Below are 23,069 nucleotides of genomic sequence, written 5' to 3' on the forward strand. Positions count from 1 at the left end.
ACACTTTTGTGACAGCGACAAAAACTTTTGTTCTATTTTCCGCAGAACAGAAGCCGGCGACGAGAAAACCCTCGACAGCCAGGCAAGGCAGGCAACATTGCAAAAATGCTAAAACAAAAGGCTGGAAAAAGTCTATATGTATAAGACGTATCACCCCCCAACTCGTGGCGAATGTCATGACAGGCTCAGTGACTTCGGGACCCGGGAACCAACTGAATTGCTGACTAACAGCCTGTCGCGAAATATGAGTCCATTTCAGCAAAAGAGATACCGCAACGGAGCGTACTGTGATTCTGGATACGGTGTGTAATCGCAAACAAGGGCGAGATTTGAGGGCTTTTCTGAGGTTCCACTGTATCTAAGTATTCGACGATGAAGCTTTGATTATTTCGAAAATATGTAAAATGTTTTAAAAGCTTTCTTGTTTTTCTATTAAATGAAGCATAGTGACATACAGAACTTTAAAAATTATATTATTATATGATTTTTAAAAGCGAGTCTCTATAAATTGTAGACATCATCAAAGTTTAAGGATGTGAATTTTAGTTGTAACATCAAAATTAAACAAATTGCATCACTCAGCACATTTACTTGGGGCAAACCATGGCGAAATCAATCCAAAGGGCTGCCTTGTGACAATGATGATGTTGCCCCAGGGCCTGTCCTGTAATCCCCAACTGAATCCTGCTGCCGGCTTTCGCACCACTGTGCGTGCACGTGCTTAAATACTTTGGCATTACCCACCGCCCACTGTCACCCCCCTGTCGCCAGCGACCCCGCCGCCCATGGAAGTCTTCAGGATGTGACACAAAATGCCGCCATCGTCGCTGGCTGTCATCATTGTCTGCTTTAAAGATTACACAAAATATTTGTAAAAATACAAAACAGACAAGGGGCCGCTGTCGAGGGGCGGCGGGCGGGAAAATAAACTCACAGCTTTACAAAAATAACAACTGCGGAGGCAGTGCCACAACAGACAAAACGAAATCAAAGAAAAACAACGCAGCAAAACGAGAACGAGGAATACACGAAAATATTTACAAAATATTTTCCACTTCAACGAAATGGAAAACGCGACCGCCCCAGTAGCCGCCACCTTCTGCTGCATAGCTTCTGCCTGCCTTGAGTTGACTTGGCTTTTGTCTGCCCATTTTCCCATTTCCCATTTTCCACTTCCCATCCCCACCCTCTAGCGCTCCACTTCTTTTTGGGACGTCTGGCAACGGCTCGTTGGCTCTTCTTTTTATCTCCAGTGATGCCAGGACTTTGGACTCCAATTACCAGATACTAACGTGATAAGTATAGATGGCTAAAAATACTTTCAATACGACAACCATAATTTTATTTATGGCACTTTAATAGATATTTAATTGTTGTATTTACTTTTATATATTTATACTATTAAGTATGGTGGATGTTTTAAAATATGGCTAGCTTGCCATCCCTGTTTCTCACCGCTTCAGCTTCAGCTTTGCCTGCGGCGCCAACTTGCAACGAGCGGGAAATGCTTTGGGGCAGCAGCAGAGGCAGCAAAAACAACGCAGCTGCAACTGCAGCAGTTGCACATAGCAACAATAAGGCGAGAAAAGCAAACCGAGCAACAACAAATTGCTTAAGTGAACTTGACTGAGAAATCGGCGGGCAGGAAAAATGGAGAGGAAGAAGATTTTCACACAAAGTGCGACAAAATGCTACTACAGCAAACGAAAGTTGAGCAAATTATATAGATGGATAGGCTTTGGCACACATATTTTATACACATTCGTGTATGTCTAAATCTATAAGCATTTTTGTTTTGCACACCCATAATTGGAATGCGAGCTTATAATTGATTTTAATTTTTCTGGAAAAGTGGGGCAAAGGAAAAAGCATATCAAGAGATTAAAGTTTTAAAACTCCCAATCTTCAACTAAAAACAAAAAGAAGTTAGTAGTTTGCTGTCCACAAAAACGCAATGCTCATCCAGGGTTAATCCCTTTTGGAGCACATCCCGCACTCATTGCCCTCGGGGGACTGGAAACTCGTCGTCGGACTCGCCATGATATGATAATTACATGGCGCCACAAAATAGAGCCCAGGGAAAAGTGGAAATGGAAATGTGAAATTCATTTTCATTTAGCGCTGGCCGCAAACTTCCAAACGCGGCCACTAAAAATATGAAATGGAAAATGTGTGAATATTTTATTTGCTTTCAGCCAAACTCCATTTTCCCTCAGAGCCAGAATGTAAGGCACATGTGGCAGCGGCAACAACAACGAGCTGTGTCAAAGTTAATTTAGTCAACGCCACAAAAAGGGAAAAAAAGAAGCCGAACAATTCCATTGGGCATTGTTAGCTTAGGCAACCACCTACTCAACCGAAAACCAGCACCGCCTGATTTCACATGTGGCTCTGTCAACTTTCATGAAATTAGTTGGCAACATGACGAGCTGCCAGGCAAATGTCGCCGTATACGCCACGAACACGCCCCTATGAGGGGCGTGGCAAGGGGAGGTGGTTTTTGTACTGCACCGAGAGAAAATATTAGCCGCATGGAGTTGCCCTACGAAGCTCTCCAAATGAAATAGATATTTTAATGTGCTATTATAAATAACCAACTACACTTAATGATTTTAATTTGTATTAAAAAGAAACCCCTGAATATAACTTTCACTACTGCGCTTTTCTCTCAGTGTTAGGCTGTAACTTTTGGCTAATGCGCGGTTGACATCGGGCCACCAACCGACACCTTGGGGCAAAGTAGTTTTCGCTGTTTGTGAACCAAAAACCAGACTGAGCCTGCGTCCATTGGGATTACACATCGTAACTGTGAGTGAGTGCTCATATATCCATGTGCCGCACTGTACACGTGTTGCAGTAACACCACAAAGCACCACAGAACGCAACAGAACGCACCGCAACGACCACGCTGACGGCCCTGCCTGCTAATTAAAAATTTTCCCGCACCTCGTCACCACCCACGCCTCTTTTCAGTGCTGCCAGCCATTTAGTCTAATTATTACAAATGGCCGAGTGGCAGGGCGGTAAAAAAAGACAAAATAAACGAAAACTGCACAGAGAGTTTTCACGAAAATGCACTCACAAAATTCATTAAAGTAATTAAAAGGCCATTCAAATGCTAGAAAACAACTCAGCTGTTATTACAACTTATATATTTCAAAACTGTTGCACAGTAGGACAAACTAGCAGACACAAAACATTTATAACTGAAGTCGTATTATTTTTAGAAAGTTTTAGGAAAATTATTATTTATTATTACCCATTTAATGGTTCAAATTTTTAATTTCGATATATATTCAATAACTCGATTTCGACACACTGTTCTATGTGTTGGTTCCATTGAACTTTGACGTTGTCTCAGGAATTTGTTTTTCCTGCATTTTAACTTTGGCGTGACAAACACCAACTACTTTGCTCCCACTTCTTTTGCCTCACCCCCACTAAAATCCAAACACGAATCTGTTTAATCGATAAAAGCATTTCAACTGCAATTTGGCTATCGCTTAGTGCGAACATTTAGCAGGAAGAGTAAGTAGCCAAAGGGTAGGGGACCGAAAGTATCTGAAACTACTTTGCAGATACAATATGGTGGTGAAACAGCCCCCACACAAGGATACAGATAGAAATAACACGAGCTGAGATTTCAGTTCTCTCCTGTAGCCCCCATGGGAAAATTCAGCACAATTCGAGACCGAAAATGGGCTGTAGATATTTAGGTTTGTGCGTGTGTGCTACAGTAGAAATTCTAATAAGGGAAATGATTAGGAAATGTGGAAATTTGAAGCTGGAACACATTTTAAGTGCTTCCGAGATTGAATTTTTAAAAGTCCGTTTGTACTTATGCTGAAATAACAATCTACAGCATTTATTAAATTCATTTAAATTATTAATCAGCCAGGCCGAAACATTTCTTGCGGTGCAGAAAGGAATTTAAAGATCCATAACCGAAACTAAAACTGGCCAGGCACCCAGCCGATAAGGTTAGTCCAGTTTCGACTTGGTCCTGCTCCTGACCAGCTGCCATATGGATGAATACCAAATACGGCAGGCAAAAAAAAAAAAAACATTGGAGGTGGAGAAACGAGAATGGCATTAGAACATCGTAATCGCAGGCACCACAAAAACCGGGTGGATTTTTCCTCGATTCTTTTTTGTTCCATCCATGGCGTTCGAATGGGAAAAACAACCCCGACCAAAATGGGGTAACTCAGTGAATATGTGTGTGTGTGTTGTTGTGGGGTGGTTTTCCTCTGCTGGGCTCAAGTTATCCCATCTCCCAGTTATTGAAGTTTTCCTTTCGCTTTTCCGAACACAGGCGGGGAAATTGCAAACGCATTTAATTACATTGTTCGGGGGTTAGGAAATGAGATTGAAAATAGTTTACTCTACCGTGAACTGTTATTGAATCTTTTCGTAAAGCGTTGAAGATTTACCTGAAACAGAAAGAAAGAATATATTAAATATTTATTTATTTATGGAAGAAAAGACTAACCTATGCACTATTTTTGTATATTCTTCCAAATCCTATAAACATTATCCACTATTTCTTGGCAATTTCAAGCTCAATTGGCTTCGATTCGAGCCAATTAAATCATTGGCTAGCATTAATTAAGGAAAGTCACTTGCAGACATTCGGAAAGAACCTAACTCAATTCCGATTCGAAATTCGCAACGTGTTAATTAAAAGACCATAAAAATAATAAGCAAGCGGCAAAGCAGCCGAGAGAACACATCAACGGCAGCAAAAGTCACAAGAGCGAAAAAAATTACTTAATTAGTTGGCCATCAGCAGAAAGGAGGAAAAAAACGGTCCACGGCAAAAGTGTAAATTGAATGAAATATTCATGCGAGGCCCAGACTCCTGTCTTCCGTTGGTCCCCACCAAAATTGGCAAGTGCGAATGGCCAGCCTGGTGTTTTATTGAATTGAAAATCTCATTATCACCTCGCTGCATTCTTTGAATGCATTCGAAGGGGAAATCGAGGCGGAGGAACCTGGGCTTCGGACCAGTCAGGCCAACGCACTTGGCAGATACTCGCAGCTAATTATCGTAATTATTGCAAATTTACAAATTGATATGAAATTGATTAGTGCCCCTTGGACGTGGATGCTGGACTGGGTCTGTGGATACAGGTGCTACAGGTTTCCCATCCTTTTGGCCCAAACTGGTTTGTTATGCCCAAGTGTTGGCCTTAATGAAGATGCCGAAACGGACAGAGAGAATCGAATCTTACACAATATTTTAATATTATTTAATAAAAATAAGTCATTGTATAAGAATCAATTGCTTATTACAAAAAAAAAAAATTTTTTCCAGCTTCTTTAATTCTTAGCAAGTCACATATTTAACTAGCACGATCTCTTAAAGTTTTTTGATAATAATTATTAAAATTTTGAAACATTTTTAAAATCTGTAAGTCCATGTTGAGTATAGAGGCACTGGGAAAATCGCTCAATTTGTCCACTCGACTGTCACATTGTTTGCCTCCATTGTGCGGCAACCAGGCACAGTAAATTCTCATGGCGAGAACAAATTTTTCAATTAAGCCATTAATTCACTTCGCGCCACACAAATGCAAACGCACACAATCAAAACCACATACACACACACACACTCAATCACTCGCAGTGAGCTGAAGCCATCATCATCGTCTTTGATAATCATGAACCGCATCCTCATCGCCGTCGTTCCTTCTGTCGCATTATTTTATTAAGCGAGCGGGCCATCTCCGGGCATCGCCGTCTCTTTCTTTTTATCTCATCCCAATTGAAATGCCGCCCCTGCCACACCCGCCGCCCCTTTCGCTGCGAATTCCGCTTGTTGTCCCCTCTTACGCAAATTTTATTCATGTTCGTCCTCCGTCTGGCGTCCCGTCCCGTGTGTCGTCGTCGCTCTGTTCTCTGAATCTCTTCGCTTTGTCCCCGCAAGTTGGTTTAAAAACGGAATAAACAAGTTTTGGGTTTACTTTTTGAAGCAGAAAGGGAACGGGGCAGATCCAATTTTTGAGAATTTTGATTTGAATTTTTCGTAAGCGATTAGAGCAGTTAAAGATTTGGACGATGGTGCTCTCTCTGATCATCTTTAAAGCATTTGATACACATTATTCACGTTTTTTTTTACACAGACTTAAAGCAGGATATGGGATACTTTTATAATTTCGAACTTAAAAATAATACATTGTGTAAGGTATTGCATTCATCATCCAACAATCGACCGCCGACCGTTAATAATTTTCAACACCTTTGCAACGAGCCGCTGCTGTTCTTCCCGTCTCTTTTGCACCTTTTGTACCGGTCTCGAACTCGGTATGGGCCTCTCTCTCTTTTGCCACCACTGCGGGTTGCCTTGGTTGTCGTCGTCATATTCATATCGTCATACGCCCCGTGGGTGTTCATGCAAATGGTTTACTTTTCACCTGCTTCCTTTTCGGCCAAAATGCCCCGCAAGGAAAAGTGTGTGTGTGTGTGTTTGTGTGTGTGTAGGGGCATATATTCTGTACTACTATGTAGAATGGATATGCGTGCCGTTCGTGGTTGCTGTTGGTGGAAATTGCATGTTATTAGCCGCATACACGATCCCTTCCACTGATAACAAAACCATATTTTATTTATTCTCCCGATGTGGTTTACTTTTTTTATACGAAATTTGCGAGCTTAGACATTTTATTTGCCAATAACCAGCGACCCACGAGCCACCTTCAAGGGGGCGGAATACGAGTTTCGGCCGCAACAGTGTCGCAGCATAATAAGAAGACATTATACCAACAACGGTGGCAGCAACAACGGCAAAACGGCAACAACGGTAGGCGAACAGGAGCGGCGGAGTGGGGCGGTGGACCCCTAACTTGCGTGCTAACATGCAATTTCAATGTAACCAACCAAAAATGCAAGGGGAGAGGGCAGGGTGGTGAGAAGGAGGCAGAGCTGTAACACGTCTATAAAGAATTGTGAATAAGTTCGAAATAGCAACGGGAGAAACTACACATATTAATGCTTTATAATTTAATAAGATTTAAAATTTAACTTAGAGTAACAAAAAAAAATCAGCAGATCACAGCTTATCGAATTTTCCTTTATTCATTTATTCATATTCATTCGCACCCTGTTACCGTACACTTGGCAAATATAACGTATACGCCACGTGTAACGCAAACGTATCAGACAGTTAACCGTTTTTCAACGGAACCCCCTTTCTACCCACCACCAGTATGCGTGGGTTGATATCCGTGTGTGAAATCCTAACCGTTGCCGGTAAAACTTTTCTGTTTGTTTATCATTAAGACATTTTACACTTTACACGGTTGCCCTTATAATCTCCCTGCTGTCATATGTGGATACTACACATATCTGTGTGTATGGGGTATTATGTGTATATCTTGTTTGTGAGTGTGCAGGATATTGGCGGCGCCCGTCGCCGTTGGCTGTTTGTGGAAAGGATTACAAGGCGGCCACAAACAACTGCGACTGTTAACTGGGTAGCAGGCTAACCAGACTTCAGCCACTTCTGCTCCACTCTGGTCTGAGAGTGTGTGTGTGCGCTCCTACCCGCGCGCACACCTCCTCCCCTCTCCTCTTGTTTGTGCGCTGGCTAATTACAATAATTTTTCTAATGTCGCTGCGGCATAAATTTGTAACGTGACGTGGCGATAGGCATCTCTGCTCAGCGACGGAGTTCGTCGGGCCGCAAAACAACATGACAATTTCCAGAGCCTTGAAGCACGAACATGGAAGACCAACATGGAGTTGGCCAACATGGACAAGGTGGCCATCAGCCTAAGAAGAGCGGCTCCAGCCGAAGCCGGCCAGAAAAGAAACTAAACGAGAGCCTCAGCCAGAAACGTGTGCAGCGATAGACATCAGGCGAATCGCTCGGATCGTTGTCAATCAGATGCCTCAGTCAAGGTATACACTCTCAGAAAATAATTAAGATGGAGAGTTGAATTCTTAATCTGAGAATTGATTTTATTGATCAATTTGAGATCGTTTAATTTGGCTTTATGATTATTGATCTACGTATTAAGTAACGCTGAGCGTTGCATCACAGTACAAATCGTTCAAATTTCTTTTCCATACGATTATAATAAATAAAGCTGTTTCCACTTCAATTTAAAATTCGATATTGTCTGATCATATTTATATATTATTATTGCGAGTGAATATTTGATGAATTTAACGCAATTAAATCAATTCAAGGCATTTGTATATTCGTAAGACAGTTTTAAAACCGTTCTCCAGTTACTGAATGGTCGGAAAGGATATTGAAATATTATGTAGGCAAATGTTATTTAGTTTCTAGTATGACTGGTGTTGTTTTTATTTGTTAGGCTGAAACTCAATGCAAATCTTTTCCGCAGTACCTAAATTTATGGAAAATGCACAATAGACGCCACCGTGGCTCAATCGCTCTACAGTCGTACCGCCCGACTGACTTCCCGCCCGAAACGCCCGTGAGTGTTGGCAATGTGCGCCGCCGGTGGCATTTAACCGCTGTAAATGAGTTTATCTGGCGCAATCAGCAATTTTCGGTATCCGCTTTTGTGATGTCGCTGCGCATGTGCAGTTGAATGTTAATTAATTGAAATGTACTCGAACTTACAGCGAACAGCGGCGAAGAAGACAGCGCCAGAGCAACAACAATGCCCATGCCCCTCCCCCTTTTGATCCCCCCACCGCCCCCTGCGCGGTCCCTATTGGCAATCGCGATCGCCGGGCGATAAGCAAATTGCAGGCGCTGCAGTTCAAAGGAAAACGACAATTATGCGCCGCACTCAGGTCTCGTTTTTTGTACATGTTTGAGTTTTGGTTAACTTCTGGGGGCTTGTGTCGCGAATCGAAACAAAAGCCTTGAATTGGGGCAGCGGCTGCAAAAAAATGGCGATCAGTCTGGGAGCAGGGAAATCGGTTCAGGGATAAGCAAATTAGTCACTTGAAGAGTTTCTTCTTGTAGTTGAAAAATTCAAAAAGTAACGCAAATACCAAATTCAGCTAGCGCTCATTACTTGCACTCAAATTAATTAAAAACTCAATTATTTGTTGTTGTTTTTTTTTTAGGAAGTCCGACTATAATAACATACCGTATTGAATAATTAAAATGAATTGCAACATTCGGCGTTTTAGAAGCTTCATGGAGCTCTCATATGCCGCAATGCATACATATTCTGGACTCAACCGGATTACATAATTCCCCTTAAGCCCTGCCCCACTCCCACTGAAACCCATCCTACCCGCAACAAAAAACAAAAAGGAAACAACAGCAGCGGCCACATCATGGAGCCTAGGTCCACTCCATGGCTAATTAAGTTATTGGCTGCACGTTGGCAACTTGTTGCGGCATTTGGTTGACATTCGAGTGCAATTGACTTAATCCCCAGTAAGCTGTGGCCCGATGTTGTTGCCGCCGGACTGCAGAGTGCAGCTGCAGCTGCCACTGCCACTGCCACTGCCCCAAAGGTGCACTATTGTGCACTCGCCTTATTTGTACCGACAACACAACAGCAGCAGCAACATCCACGGCAGCAGCAGCAACTGCAGCAGCTACAACTGTTGCCACTGCAGCAGCCACATGCAGCCACATGAGCCAGTGGATCCACTGCGTTGGCGGTTTCACTTCGCTTTTCCCCTCCTTTCCGGCCTTGTATGTTAATTTGTTTTGGGATCTCCTCGGCAGCGTCTAGTTGGGCGCGTGTCATCATTAACGTGGCCAACATACCCGCGAGCCCCCTTTTCCCACTACGGCATTGTTGCCTGCCCTTTCACATTGTTCCCGCTGCATCTTGGCCAAGAGAGACCTCAACAATGGCAGTTGCCTTAATGGAAAGGCTAACACCCGCGGCAACAACAAATGGCACGGGATCAGGGAGTAGAAGAATCGACAGTTGCTATTGACCCAAAAATAATAGGGACACATATCTAAAATTAAGGAGGGACAGGCTTGTATATGAGGTACTACAAAGATATTTGGAAAGTTTTTTAAATTAGAAAGAATATCAATAGACATAAAAACAAAAACTTTATAGTAAAAGAGAGGTTATTGGGCTCACTGCGTTAAATAAATTTGAGTTAATATAAATATTCACACAAAACGAAGTTTGTATATATTCTATTGATGTGAATAATTATGCCCCCGAGAAATAAACTCAACCTTTTTAACCACACATCACCTCATCAGTGCTTTTCTTTCGAGCAACCTCTCCCACATTTGATAAATCCGCGAGTCCGCAGCTTTAAATTAAGGCAAATTAATGGCTATTCGTGGGCCAAGAGTTGAAATCAATGGGAACTAGTTGGCCGACTGAAATCTGGGCCAGCAGATGAGAAATAGCGAATAAAATCGGCGAAATGTCGAACGGATCTGGATCTTCCCAAGCTGCCGCCAGCGCTTTGATTAAGCGCTGTGACATTTCTATCGCTTGCTGCAGATAAAGGTGAAAAAACACAGAAATTGAAATTGAAATTAATGCCAGATTGATGGAAATCGCTGGACGACATCGCTTGTCATTCCATATTAATGAACACCGAGAGCGCAGCAGATTATCTGGCCACAGCCTTTGATCATTGGGAGCCGTGCAAAGAGTGCTGCTCCTCGAAGTGATTTTATCACAAAATAAAGCGAAGCGCATAACATTTGTAAACTAATTGCAATGCCGAACTGCAGCTGACTACTGCAAATCTGACTGCATTTGTATGTGGCAGATACTTATATTGCAGTGAAAATTATCGAACAACATGTGACTGTGATGGCTTCATTCAAATTCAATTAGGATATTAAAAAATTAATTCTGTGTACCTGTTCACTAATAAACAGGGTAGAATGTGTTTTTTTTTTTATAAATTAGCACAGAGCCATGCGAGCTACATTGTAGTGCATACAATTTGAAACTAATTGCACTGCCGGACTGCAACTGACAACTGCATGCATCTGTCTGCATTTGGAAGATACTTTTGTGGGAGCAAGAGATTATCGGACGACAGGTGACAACGACAGCTTCATTATACTGCAATTAGTGGGGTTTATGGCAAAATTAATTTTTAATACAACGCGCAGCGAAAACTGCAAATGACAGGAGTCACATGAGAGGACACAAAGGACACCCACATGGGACCCAAACAAAGTACCCCCTGTTCAAGCTCAACTTTAGCTGACAGCCTGCACTTGTCCGCCCCAGACTCTTGGGTCCCTACTCCGGAACATACATACATACATATGTATGTACATATATGTACGTATATGCATATAGTAGTCTGCAGTCTGAAGGCTCCAGTTCGAGTTGTTGGAGTGCGTGTGTTATTCAATATAACAGCATGTTGAACAGCACTAACAACAAGCAACTGCAGCGACTTCGAGGCACGCTGCAAAATCTAACGAATATGTAAACGATATGCTAGAAAAATGTCAGTCAAACTGTCGCTTCCAACACACGCGCAGCAGCAACATGCACGGCGGCAACAACATTTAGTCACTTGATGCTTATATTGAAAATTGTTTTCTGCATTGCATTTTGCAGTAGTTGCATCCGACGTTTACGGCTACGTTGCAGTGAAAGAAAGAAAGGTAAAATAAAAAGGATATTTAAGCACACAAAATGTAAGCTGGCACAGATCTAACTATCTCAATATATACAAGTCAATTAATTTATTTATGAAAAATATCTTCAGAAAACACTTAAATTTATAAGGTCTAACATAATAGTTCATCCACCTAAGTATTGAATAGTTAGATGCAGAATATATTCACATAAGGTTTAATAGAAGACTTAATATATTTTTTTCTTGTTTCTTTCAGATTTCTATATTTGCGTTTTGTTGGAGTTTATGATATGCTGTTTTACTTTCGATTTTCGCCCAGTGCAGTCGCAGTTCACCTCAGTTTTGATCAGACTTACGGCCAGAACCAGCTGTAGTCAGAGCTCTGGGGCAGGCAGACGACGAGCAGAATGAAAAAAAAAGAAAAAATAAACACATTTATGGAAATTTATTCATAGAACTTATGAAACCGATAGACAACAGCAACAACAAGAACAGCAACAAATCCAGGGAAAAAAAGGGGCTGTCTGACGGGGTCCCACAAGTCGGCCTGCCGCCCCCTCAGCCACCCATTTTGCACCGTTGGTGGCTTGTGAGCCTGGTTTAGTTTCGCCAAACAGTTGTCAGTTTTTTCTCTTTTCCAGTGATTTTTTAGTACTGTTCGTGTGCCACAGCCTTGGGTTTCGGACGGGGGGAGCTTTGTGCAACGGGAGGCGTTGAAATGATTGCCACAGCATGTTATATTTACTATAAAAATATGCGCACCAGCAACAAAGAGATTGTTTTTATCTGTCTCCGAATTGTTTGCTCAATGAAAGTGCCGTACAAATAAAGAGCGTGGTGCGAGATGCAATTTGTTGATGATTTCATAAAGGGAAACGCACCAAAAAAAGGCACAATATCATGTCACATAATGCTTAAAAAATTCCCGAAAATTTGCCTATCAATTATTGTATTTCAGTAAAAAAAATCATACAACTTAATCTTGATCATTTCGTTTAAGTTCAGGTTTAGAAGCATAATTGTTATTCCATACATTTTCTTAGCTCAAAATCACGACTTTTAATGAAAGCTAATGCAATCAGTTATCGGCTTTAATTATTCCGCAAAAGTCTAAAAATATGCTGCAATCGTTTAATCAAACAGTGCCCGATAGAGATCTCGAATTCGATAAGCCATAGGATTTTCCGCTTCTCATTACATGCCTGAAACATTAAAACATTCTTGTAGTTTTCTTGTTTTATTTGCACTGGCAATTAAATTAATTGTTACTTGAATACTTTGACGCCATTCAGCGGCACATCATTATTACCCGACTACACGGATACGCCAGTGTTTGCGGCTGTGTGTGTGGCGAACATATTCATATGCCAGATGAGAGAAAACTAAAAAAATATGCGCGAAATTGTGAGCGAGAAATGATTTATGGCCATTGCCAATTGCAGCTGAGCGAGCGAGAGCGATGATGTTGCGGGGGATAAGGTCGAAAATTGGGGAATGGCAGCTCTCCGTCTCGCTCGCTCTGTGCATGCACCTCTCCGTCATCACCCTCTCGCTCTTTCTCTTTCTTATCTGCCATCGCTGCATCTGCGTGCGCTAATTATTTCATATGTTCTGCGGATCTCTCGCTCTAATTCTACCTCTGTTCCTCTTCCTCCATAAACTAGGTGCAATTCCACGAGTTTCCCGGTCGCATTTTATATATTTGGCGTTTGGAGAACAACTTGTTTGATTACCGAGGCACTGAAACGTTTGAACCACGATTAGGAATCGCGATTTCCGATTACCCGGTGCTAATTTGCTTTGTAAAACGACGACGAGCGGGCCGAGAAAGATTTATGAACTGCTTTAATGATCTAATTAAATTGCAACTAGCCGTGAATATCATTCGACGATCCCCCAACCACATCCCCATCTCCATTGCAGTGGCATTATTTTTTGCCATTAATCATCCGACTGCTGGTGCTCGGTTTTATGGGAATTATTCTGATTCAGGTTCTGGCTTTGCGATTACATTGAATTATTGACACGCGCTTATGCTAATTAATTTGATTATCAACTATTATCTCTTCGACAGATTGGGATTTCATTGTTTTAGGCCGTTTTAAATTAATCTTTATGGATACTGGATTTTATTTCATTGATTGCGGCTTATTGTGTGAGAGAGTAAACTGGAATATGACGACAATTAAAACATTTTTGCAGGTCTGAAAACAAGAGCCTTTAGGTATGCATAATTGAATAAGTAATTTATTTAATCGAAGCCTCCAGAGAAATCAAGTGACTTATACATAGTTTTAACAAATCTATTTGTCAGAAACGTGGCATTTGAAACTAAACTAGTTTGGGACATTTTTAACTTAAACCCATTAATGGATGTTCAAATATTTACCTTAGTTTTCTGTGATTGTTTTCGTGTCTTTTCTATCGATATATAATTGTGGTGTAAAAGTCGGTGCCCAAAATATATTTTCATGTATATTTATATTCATTCGTGTGTACTTTGCTCAGCTAAAATATTCATTGATGTTCATCGCCCACTTACATATATACACCGTTTTGTTCTCATACTTCGAATTTCCCGATTAATATATAATATCACAATTTCTTGTTTAAAAACGTAGACGTTTTGTAAGATTTACACTTAATTTAGGGCTTAATCTTTTGTATTTAATGCCGTTAAATATATATATACAATCACAATTTGGGCGAACTAAGCATATTTGTGTGGAAACGATGCGAATGTTTTGAGATTGAGATTGGGTAAATGTTTATGTTTTTATTGATATTTGTATGCTCGGCTTTACACTCGTTGGTTTTTGTGTTGCGGCTGCTGATGACGAACTTTTTGAATCTTTTGAGATTTTGCAAACGATACAGAAGCAAAATTAATAGAAACCGCGCCACCACGATGGCAATCAGAACGATAAACGAAAGGACGAGAAGATGCAAACGCAAATAATTTCGATGTTGGCGCGACGCTCTGCGTTTTCTACCCATAAACCCAGAGGTATCCGTATCTCCGCTGGCTTTCATACAGGTCAGAATCGAATTCAATTTGCCGCAGACCGTCCTCCTGTCCTTATCAGCATGGATTTCTTATCGCCGGAGCCCAGAGAACGAGCCCAACGAAAATTGGCGATCTCGGTGTCGTCTCCTTTGCAGCCGGAAAGTTCAATGTTGCTGCCGGGCTATCAGATAAGCCCTATATTCGATTCAATTATGGGTCCGTGTTGCACCCAGAAATTATGATAGAAATTAATTTTGTGCTTTGGGATTGATGCTGCCAAAACGCGCGATTTTCGGCGAATTTTCCATGTCATTTTCAGGCGGCTCCACCACGCGGCACTTGGCGCCCGCTCATTTTGCGCCAAAATATTTGCGAAAGGGTCGCTTATGTCACTATTATCTGGTTCCTGTTCCTATGTTCCCTCTTTTTGTTTCTCTTGCCTCTTGGTGTGGCCCTCGTCCTGAGCAGGCAGCGAAAGTGAACGAGAAACCAACGACTTTAGGAATTTATTTTAATATTTCTACGAGATGTCTTTATCTTTTTCTTCGCGGGACCGTTAGAGTGTATTTTTACGTCCGGTATTTAAGAACTGGGAATGAACCGAACGGAACTAAACGCGTGAAACGACGGCAAAACCGAAAGCAAAGTGCGAATCGAGCGGCGGCGGCACGTCTATTTGGCACGTCCATTCATTCACAACTGAACGCCAGTGAATCACAATGAGCCAGGCTCGTAAACATCGCATGTTGCCAATGGCTGCCGCCGGCAACATGTTGCTGCTGCGGAGCAACATCAAGAGCAGCAGCAACACGGCCACCATAGAAAATGATAAATGGCGGCATTGTTTTTGTGCAAACACACACACACTCTCGCCGGCTGGAGAACGCAAACAGTGCTGGATAGGTAACTAGTGGCTCGTTAAGTATTTTTTTAGGCGCTTTTCGGAGAATCGTGTGGTTTTGCTACACTGAACGTGATTTAAGCTAGCTAACTGCAAATAATTTATTATCCAAGTTAGACGTTTTCTCAGTACAATGTTTAGGCCATTCTAAAACTTTTGTAATTATACAAGTTAATGTTAGAACGATCAATGCATTTAAAAGTAAATTTGTTGTTTGCTCATATTAAATGGACGTTATGTAACAGATTATGGATTAGTTTTTATGTGCATATCAATATGGTCCCACCTATCTTTTTTTTCAATTGAGTATTTGAACACTTTATACCATTTACTGTTTACCTTAATTGCTTATATATTATATACGTTTACGATCTGAGAACTTTTATAGAAAACAAGTAAAAATGAACAGAATAAAAGCTTGTTCATTAAATAAAATAATTTTGCAGCTAACAATTCACTACGAAAATTTCAGAAAAAAAATTTTGAATTAGTTACGTTCCGATCTTTTATTTATGAAATAATTTTTGTTTAGGATAAATTGTTATTATAAATTTCCGTGCACTGTGTTCTTTAGCAACATTTGTTGCCGCGCTTTGGCCAACTTGTTGGCCAAAATGTTGCCGGCGAACAGTGAAGTAATATTCGAAATAATAATTACATTCAAATGGCAGAAGTAACAACTTGCGACTAGACATTTATAAACGGGCATAAATTAAATACACATTGAAAGCAATAAAGAAAAATGTAAATAAATAAATAATAGTTGTGGAATATAAAAAAATAATTAAATAATTGAGAGCTTTGCCCACGGGAAATTCAAATTTCTGATAGAAATTCTTTGCCGTTTTTAGATTGGCGCTTTGATTTTTAGCCGATAATTGCTGCCATGAATATATAATAATTCAGTAGCCACGTAGGGTGAGGAACTGTGTTTGTTTAGTAGCCAGGGAACCCTTTTTATTTTTTTTTTTGTTTATGGGAACAGGCTGAACTTGAATTTTCGTTTCTTTGGGCTACATACAGCAACAACATAATCACAAAAATTACCGCCATGCATATGAAATACAAATATCCCCCTCTCGGAAATCCCCCCTCGAAGAGCACGCACACAAAAAAAAAAAAATAAATAAAAAGCGGAGAAATAAGATTTATGGCTTTTGGCGGCGCAATTGTTGTTGCCGCTTCTACATAGTAAAAAGTTGAGCCGCAATTGAAAGTGAAAAGCGTGGAAACGGGGAAGTCATCGAGAGTGTCGTCGGTCAGTGAACGACGACGGCCAAGGACCTCACTTCCCTCTCCTTTCCCTCAGTCAGCGGTATGGCTTCATTACGCCGCGAGGTCCTGTTTTTCTCCTGCATTCAAATCTATATAAGATTTTCAATATCCCTTTGCATATATTTAAGCACTAATTGCGTGAAGCCATAAATCTAAATTCTGTGTTTTATTCAGACAGAGATGGCACGAAGAAGCCGAGCAGGTCAGACAGAGAGGGAGCGATGGAGTTGATAACTTCATTTAATGCATTTGCAACGCAACAACTAGCAACAGTTGTTGTTGTCCATCTTTTCTCGTTCTTTTGTTGATTAAAAATCAACATACGACAATCATTTGGTAGATAAATTCTTGTATTCCGCTTTAAATTTTAAAGAAAACTAAGATGTATAGGGAAAAGATATTTAAAAAAAAGATCCAATATCAGAGAAAAATCACTACCATCTTTAATAATATTTCCTCGCTCCCGTTTCACCCGCGTTAATTTAATTTATTTCGGCATCTGTTTCGAGCACATTTAACATCCATTAAGCGCGGCAATTCTCTTGATTGCACTCGCATCCTACTACACAGCCCATCCCTAATGCACTTCCCCACCCCCCTTAAAGGACACCCTCATTGTGCACATCATCCTGCCCCCTTCTCAGAGCATCGCCGTTCAATCAGGGCCACTCTGCAGCGGTACGTCATTAGCCATATCCTGGATTCGAGAAGAAACTGCCATGCACAATGGCCAACGACGTATCAAAAACAATTCTCGCCGCAAAATCCGTTGAATTGAAATTTCAACTTAGGGCAAAGGGTCCACACCCACTGACACCCTCTTCAAAATCCGCACACCCTCCGTCGACCCACTGATGTCAGGCCAAAAGCTGACAAAGACGAAAATCAAAAACGTTACGTGGTCCTGGCAGCTTCCAGTCCGGGCCAGGACTCGAAATTAGAGCCTCCCATGCAACTGCTAATGGGAGCACACACACAGTGCCTCCAACTAAAACACACACACATACACAGGTCCACTCATACACTCAGGGGCAGACAAATACTGACGAATAATATAAAATAAAATGAATGAAGAAAGGAAATCATTTTTAACATTAAACTTGTAACATCAAAACTTGTAGAAATATAGAGCCCATTAAATATATCATTGTAATACCATTTAATACCATTTTTAATTCCTTTTTTTTTTGTTTTAATTTAATAGTTAATCAGAGCCTAAATTTCTAACTATGGGCTCCTGTCTGTGGAAATCTCGCATCCATATCCAGTGTAGAAGGAGGCTCGAAGAGCGGGGCGGAGAGCGAGTAGAGAGCGAGTTGACTGGCAAAAGATATTCCAAACTCCCATATCCGATCCGCACACACAATCGCACGCGAAAACACACACACACGCACACCAATACAATCGCACATTCCGGCTCGCATTCGCATATGAGTATTGAACGACGAAATGAAACGCACATAAATCAAAATGGCCGGACAGCGGACCCAGCGACGGGTCGTCGGTCGACGGTCGTCGGTCGAGAAGGACGCTCGCTCTCCGTTTTAGACTGACAGGCGGACTCCGTTGCCGGGAACAGGGGCGTCGGCCGAGGGGGAAAACTCCGGGGACGGGGAAACTTTGGGCGCACGGGAAATGAAACTGAAAAGGGAAAGGAAACGGCGTTTTGCTGCCGCTGCTGCTGCCTCTGCTAACGGTTTGATGGTTGTGTAGAAGGGGGTAGAGGGTCGGGCTGCCCAAAGGGGGTGGCGACTCGCAGGGGTAGGGGGTGGTGCGGGCATGGCTGAGTGCGCGCTGCTGAACAAATGAAATGACGACGGGTTGACTGCCTGTCAAAAGAACAAACATGGGCGCACAAGCCTCTGTCGCAGCCGCTGCCTCAGTCGGCGTCGCTGCCGCGTCCGCGGCCAACGTCACTGTCATCCACTGAAGAAAAAATTGGTTAATTTACTTTGTATTTCAGTAGCTTATAAAAAATGTGTATTCTATTTGAAGTTACAAAAAGTCAACATATTAGGTTTTATTTCGTTTCATTTTCGTTAAGGAAACATTACTAAATATTATGTAACGATATCACTTTTTTGTGTTTCGCCTAAATACTTTTCGTCCAGTGCAGTCGCCATAGGAAATCAAATGAAATGAAATGCACACATGACGAAACAAAAGCCAAAAAACACAAAACACCAAACCGAAAACCGAAAACCGAAAACAACAGAAGCAGCAGAAGCGGCCGAAACAAAAAATTATCAACCGAAAGGCCGCTGGCAACAAACAACGAAAGCAAAACAAAAGCTCGCAAATAAGCAAGGAGGAAGCCGGGAGAAGCCATCATTGTAATCATCACCAGCAGAGGGTTAAGGGTCCTGCCAGCGGGGGAGTGTCGGGGTGGGAAACTGGGGAGCTGGGGACTTGGGCGGAGGAAGAGCTGGAAAGAAGCAGCGCCAACAGGAACGGAACAGCGGGCAGCCCAATCCTGACAGGCCCTGTCTGTCGGTGTCTGCGTCTGTGTGAGTGGATGGATGGAAGAAGGGGGAGTTTGCCGAAGGACGACAGGGGGAGGCGTGGGCCTTGTGTTGGTCACATTTGCGGCTTTGCCCTTTACCCGCTGAATATTAATTAACGCTAATAGAATTGTTAGGAAATAGGAACATTTACTAAGTACGAGAGTGCGGCCATTCGGACAGGATATAATTTTATTGCAAGGAGATCTACTGTCCACTTGACAGTTTCTAAAAAAAATGTAATACGATACTATTAATAAATATTTGTACGTTAGCACGAGAAACAAACAACTTATTCAATTCCTAATAGCACAATTTTCACTGCCAAGGTGGGGCAACAACTAAAAACCATTTGTATTCCTATCCAAAAATGAGAACATAAGTCAACCGAGATGATTACGCCGAATTACGAGACGCACCTGTCATCGATTCGGCCACGAACTCCCCTCCGAGTAATTTCCCCCGAAAATTAAACAAATGATAGAGAAAGAATGGGAAAAGCAACGTCGAACACGCCCCCGTTTTAGGGCCGAAAACATCAAGTGGAAATTGAAATGTTTCCATTGTAACGGATATCAATTTCGACATTTTCCAAAGACAGCAAGGAAACACAAAAAGAGAACAGCCGAAGGACATGAGAAGAAGGGGCTGGACATGCTGCCCTGTCCTGTCCCATTTCTCGATTCTGTTTTCCCTGCTGGTGTTGGCAACGCACATGTTCCAATCTAGGCGCAAAAAACTGTACATGAAATGATTACCCGAAACGAACCGAACCGAGCCAAACCGAACCGAACCGGGAAAAAATAGAATAGAATTTCAATTTTAGAAACGTGTTTTGAAGGGCGAAAAAACAGCTTCAAAACACGAAATGGAAATTTTTCCCGAAACTAGAGAGGGCGACTTGACTTGTCTTTGCCGGATTTTTGGACACTTTCTAGTGCGTGTGTATCGAGAAAAAATAACACCCCCGAAAGGCAGGAACGGAAACTGAAACATGGAGGCACGAGCACGGACAATGACGGATGAGTGCTGTCATTATGGCGGCAGCGTCGAGGGCTGAAGTGTGTCTAAAATCGAGCTGACGAACTGTCACTCACTGGCGCACTCCCTTCGCCAGTCGGAGAGATTTTGTGGCATCTGGAATGGCGTCTGTCCATCCACCAGAAGGCAGATACCAGTTACCAGATACCAGATACCGGGTACAGGATAGCAGATACCACGCACTAGATAGAGGGAGGATTTTCTCAGATTGATTGCTAACGAAATGGATGAACTAGCGGCAACATGGCCGCCAAAGATGCCAGTTTCCCCGTTTAATATTCATAAATACGCAAGTCACGAAAGGTGCCAAACTGGCAACCGGAAAATGGAAAATGTTAATTGTACGCCACGCATTCAAGTTGAAAGCGCACGCAGTGGAAATGGCAGCGCTTGGAGTTGTGAAAATGGATATGGAAATGGAAATGCGTCTGCCTTAAAGATTTCCTCCTCCACCAAGTTTGAACTTTTATTCATGAATTATTCTTTTCGTCTGGAATTGGGTTGGGCTCTTTTCGGCCTTAATACAAGAAAAACACAAACTTTAATTGGTTGCGCTTGAGAGACACTTGGATGAGTTGAAGTTGAACAATGCCTAATGGGTTATTCTTTCCACGGGAGTTGAGTTGGGCACTTTTTTGGGGTGATCTGATAAAGCTAAGCCCAAGAAGATCAAGATCGAAATATCTTACCATAACCAAAATAGTCAAGAAAAATGAATGGTACCTGGAATGAGAAAAAAGAACAGTTCGTTAGTGATTTGTAAATGGTATAGAATGGACTTATAAAATATTCATTTACTAGTAGCCAAAGTAAACAGGATAGTAGCGAACTTGGTAACGGAGGTATTTTGCCTGATTAGCCTACAAGCAGGCAGATCTCCAAGTAAACAGATCTCGAAGTCTTTAGATGTTATTGCTAAGAAGTAGCATTTACTTTGCAGAAAACGTTTCTTAATTTGCAAAAGTGAAATGCACTTAAAGATTCGTCACACGCTTGCACGTGACCGAAGGAAATTAAAACAGGAAGGCCGTTCCCCCAAAAACCTTTCAGAGCAACCCCTTAACAATGTACTCCCAAATGAATCAATGTGCCAAGCCAAACGCACTGCCTAAAATCAGTTCAAGAAACTCCGGTCCCAAACAACCGTCCGCGTTGGAAAATGGTCAATTTTTGGGTGGGAAACTAAGGATGGAGTTCTTCGTCCTTGGAGGTGGAGAGTTGGCAGGGCTGGAACCCGCGCCATACATGAGTTACAATATTTTTCAATTAGAAATTATTCTGTTGAAAGTAATTCGATTATTTTCACTCGGCAGGCGACACGACTGCCGACTGCCTTTGGCTGGTAGCTGTTGTCAGCATCCGTTGGGCGCAGGAATTGGGACTCGGGGCACAGGACCTCCCCGAAACTCTCGACAGAAGCTGGCAAGCAGGAGCGAAAAAAATGCAAGCAAAAATGTTTGCAAACAATTTTCGATTGGCGCCGCCGACAAAGGTATGGGAGGTATACATATATATTTTTCTGTTGAGTTTTCAATTTCTTTTCATTTCCCCATTCTCCTAAAATGAATTATTTTTCCCGAAAATGGAAAATCTGTTGCTGACAAAGTTAACAGTTGCCGGATAATGATTTCCTCGTCGCGCAATAACTAAAACCGCTTTAAGATCGAGCACTGAGCACTTAATCAAGCCTTTCCTTCCAAGATCATTCAAGGGAACCCCTTTTGAAGTGCCTTCAATCTTAATCGCTGATCGTTCGTTACAAATGTCTCTGGCACTTCATAAAACAAATTTATGAACTCGCCGCACTCGATCGTTGATCTCGACATCTTCATCAGGTGATCTGGATTCAGCACGAATGTGTCCCCGAAGAAAACACTTGAAGAAAAAGAATTAAGCGTGTCCTGGAACAATTCCGGAAATTTCTAAAAATTATTTAGAACTCTTCAAACGAAATGAGTAGTTTTATTTAAGTACGAAACATATTAGTATAAGATTAAAAGTATCCTGTTTCCCTCGACCCACGTTTTATGCGTTCATTTAGTGCTTATTTATTCCAAGTGCACGTCTTGATATAACTGAATTGTTTGATCCAAATTCCATGCAATTGCTCCCCTGGTTACCCATTGTGGCGGTTCTTTCCGATCCGAGCCCATTCGTTATTGCAACTGGCCAAGACTCCTTCTCCTGCTGCCAAAGTCGGACTGTGGGCTAATGAATTTAATGCAACTTTCAGCCGCCTCTGGCCGCTGTGCACTCGCATGGGTCTTTGTTTTTGTTTTAGCCTCTGTTCTGGGTTTTTGCCGACTTTTCTTAGCCATTTGTGTCTGACGTTTTTGCGCACGAGTTATGCGTATTTATGATATACGGAGTACGTTTTTCTGGGCCCCGTCTGAAGTTTGGGATCTGCGCATGCACAAGATGCCGGCGACTATGTTGGTTAACCTGTTGCGTTGTTGTCGGCCTTTTTTGCGCCTCATTGTTAGCCGGGTTTGCCGTTGGCGACCGGTTTGTGACATTTTCTTGTAAGCCGCGCACCTACAAGTCAAATTTATCTCGCTCATTGTGGAATGAAGTTGTTACAGTTTTTCTCTCCGATCCGATCCGATTTGAGTTGATTTTTGATTGTCACACAATTGTGACATGAAATGACGCAATGCACGAGTTATGTCCCGCTGCCCCCTATATTCCACTTATGTCCCGATCCAAGATAATCAAGATTGGGTCTGGTCCAAGGTTTATTGGATTGTATTTAAAGTTTCGCATCAAATTAGGATGTAATGGGAAAATATAGTCACACTCTCACTGGATGAAACTATTT

The 23,069-nt window shown here is 41.9% G+C and overlaps 2 protein-coding genes across 13 annotated transcripts in view; both read right to left on the bottom strand.

Annotated features, from left to right (window-relative positions):
- Antp (Antennapedia) overlaps positions 1–23,069 on the bottom strand; it is a 102,976-nt gene that overhangs the window by 21,351 nt on the left and 58,556 nt on the right. For 6 of the 12 annotated variants that reach the window (NM_206444.1, NM_206447.1, NM_206452.1 and 3 more), the window contains 1 exon segment: positions 13,916–15,237. The gene's annotated coding sequence lies outside the window, so the exon portion shown is untranslated. 12 annotated transcript variants of the gene reach the window in all.
- The window catches only part of CG46458 (uncharacterized protein), a 62,118-nt gene that overhangs the window by 21,351 nt on the left and 17,698 nt on the right, over positions 1–23,069 (bottom strand).

The sequence above is a fragment of the Drosophila melanogaster genome, chromosome 3R (genome assembly GCF_000001215.4).
Source record: "Drosophila melanogaster chromosome 3R".
NCBI lineage: Eukaryota > Metazoa > Arthropoda > Insecta > Diptera > Drosophilidae > Drosophila > Drosophila melanogaster.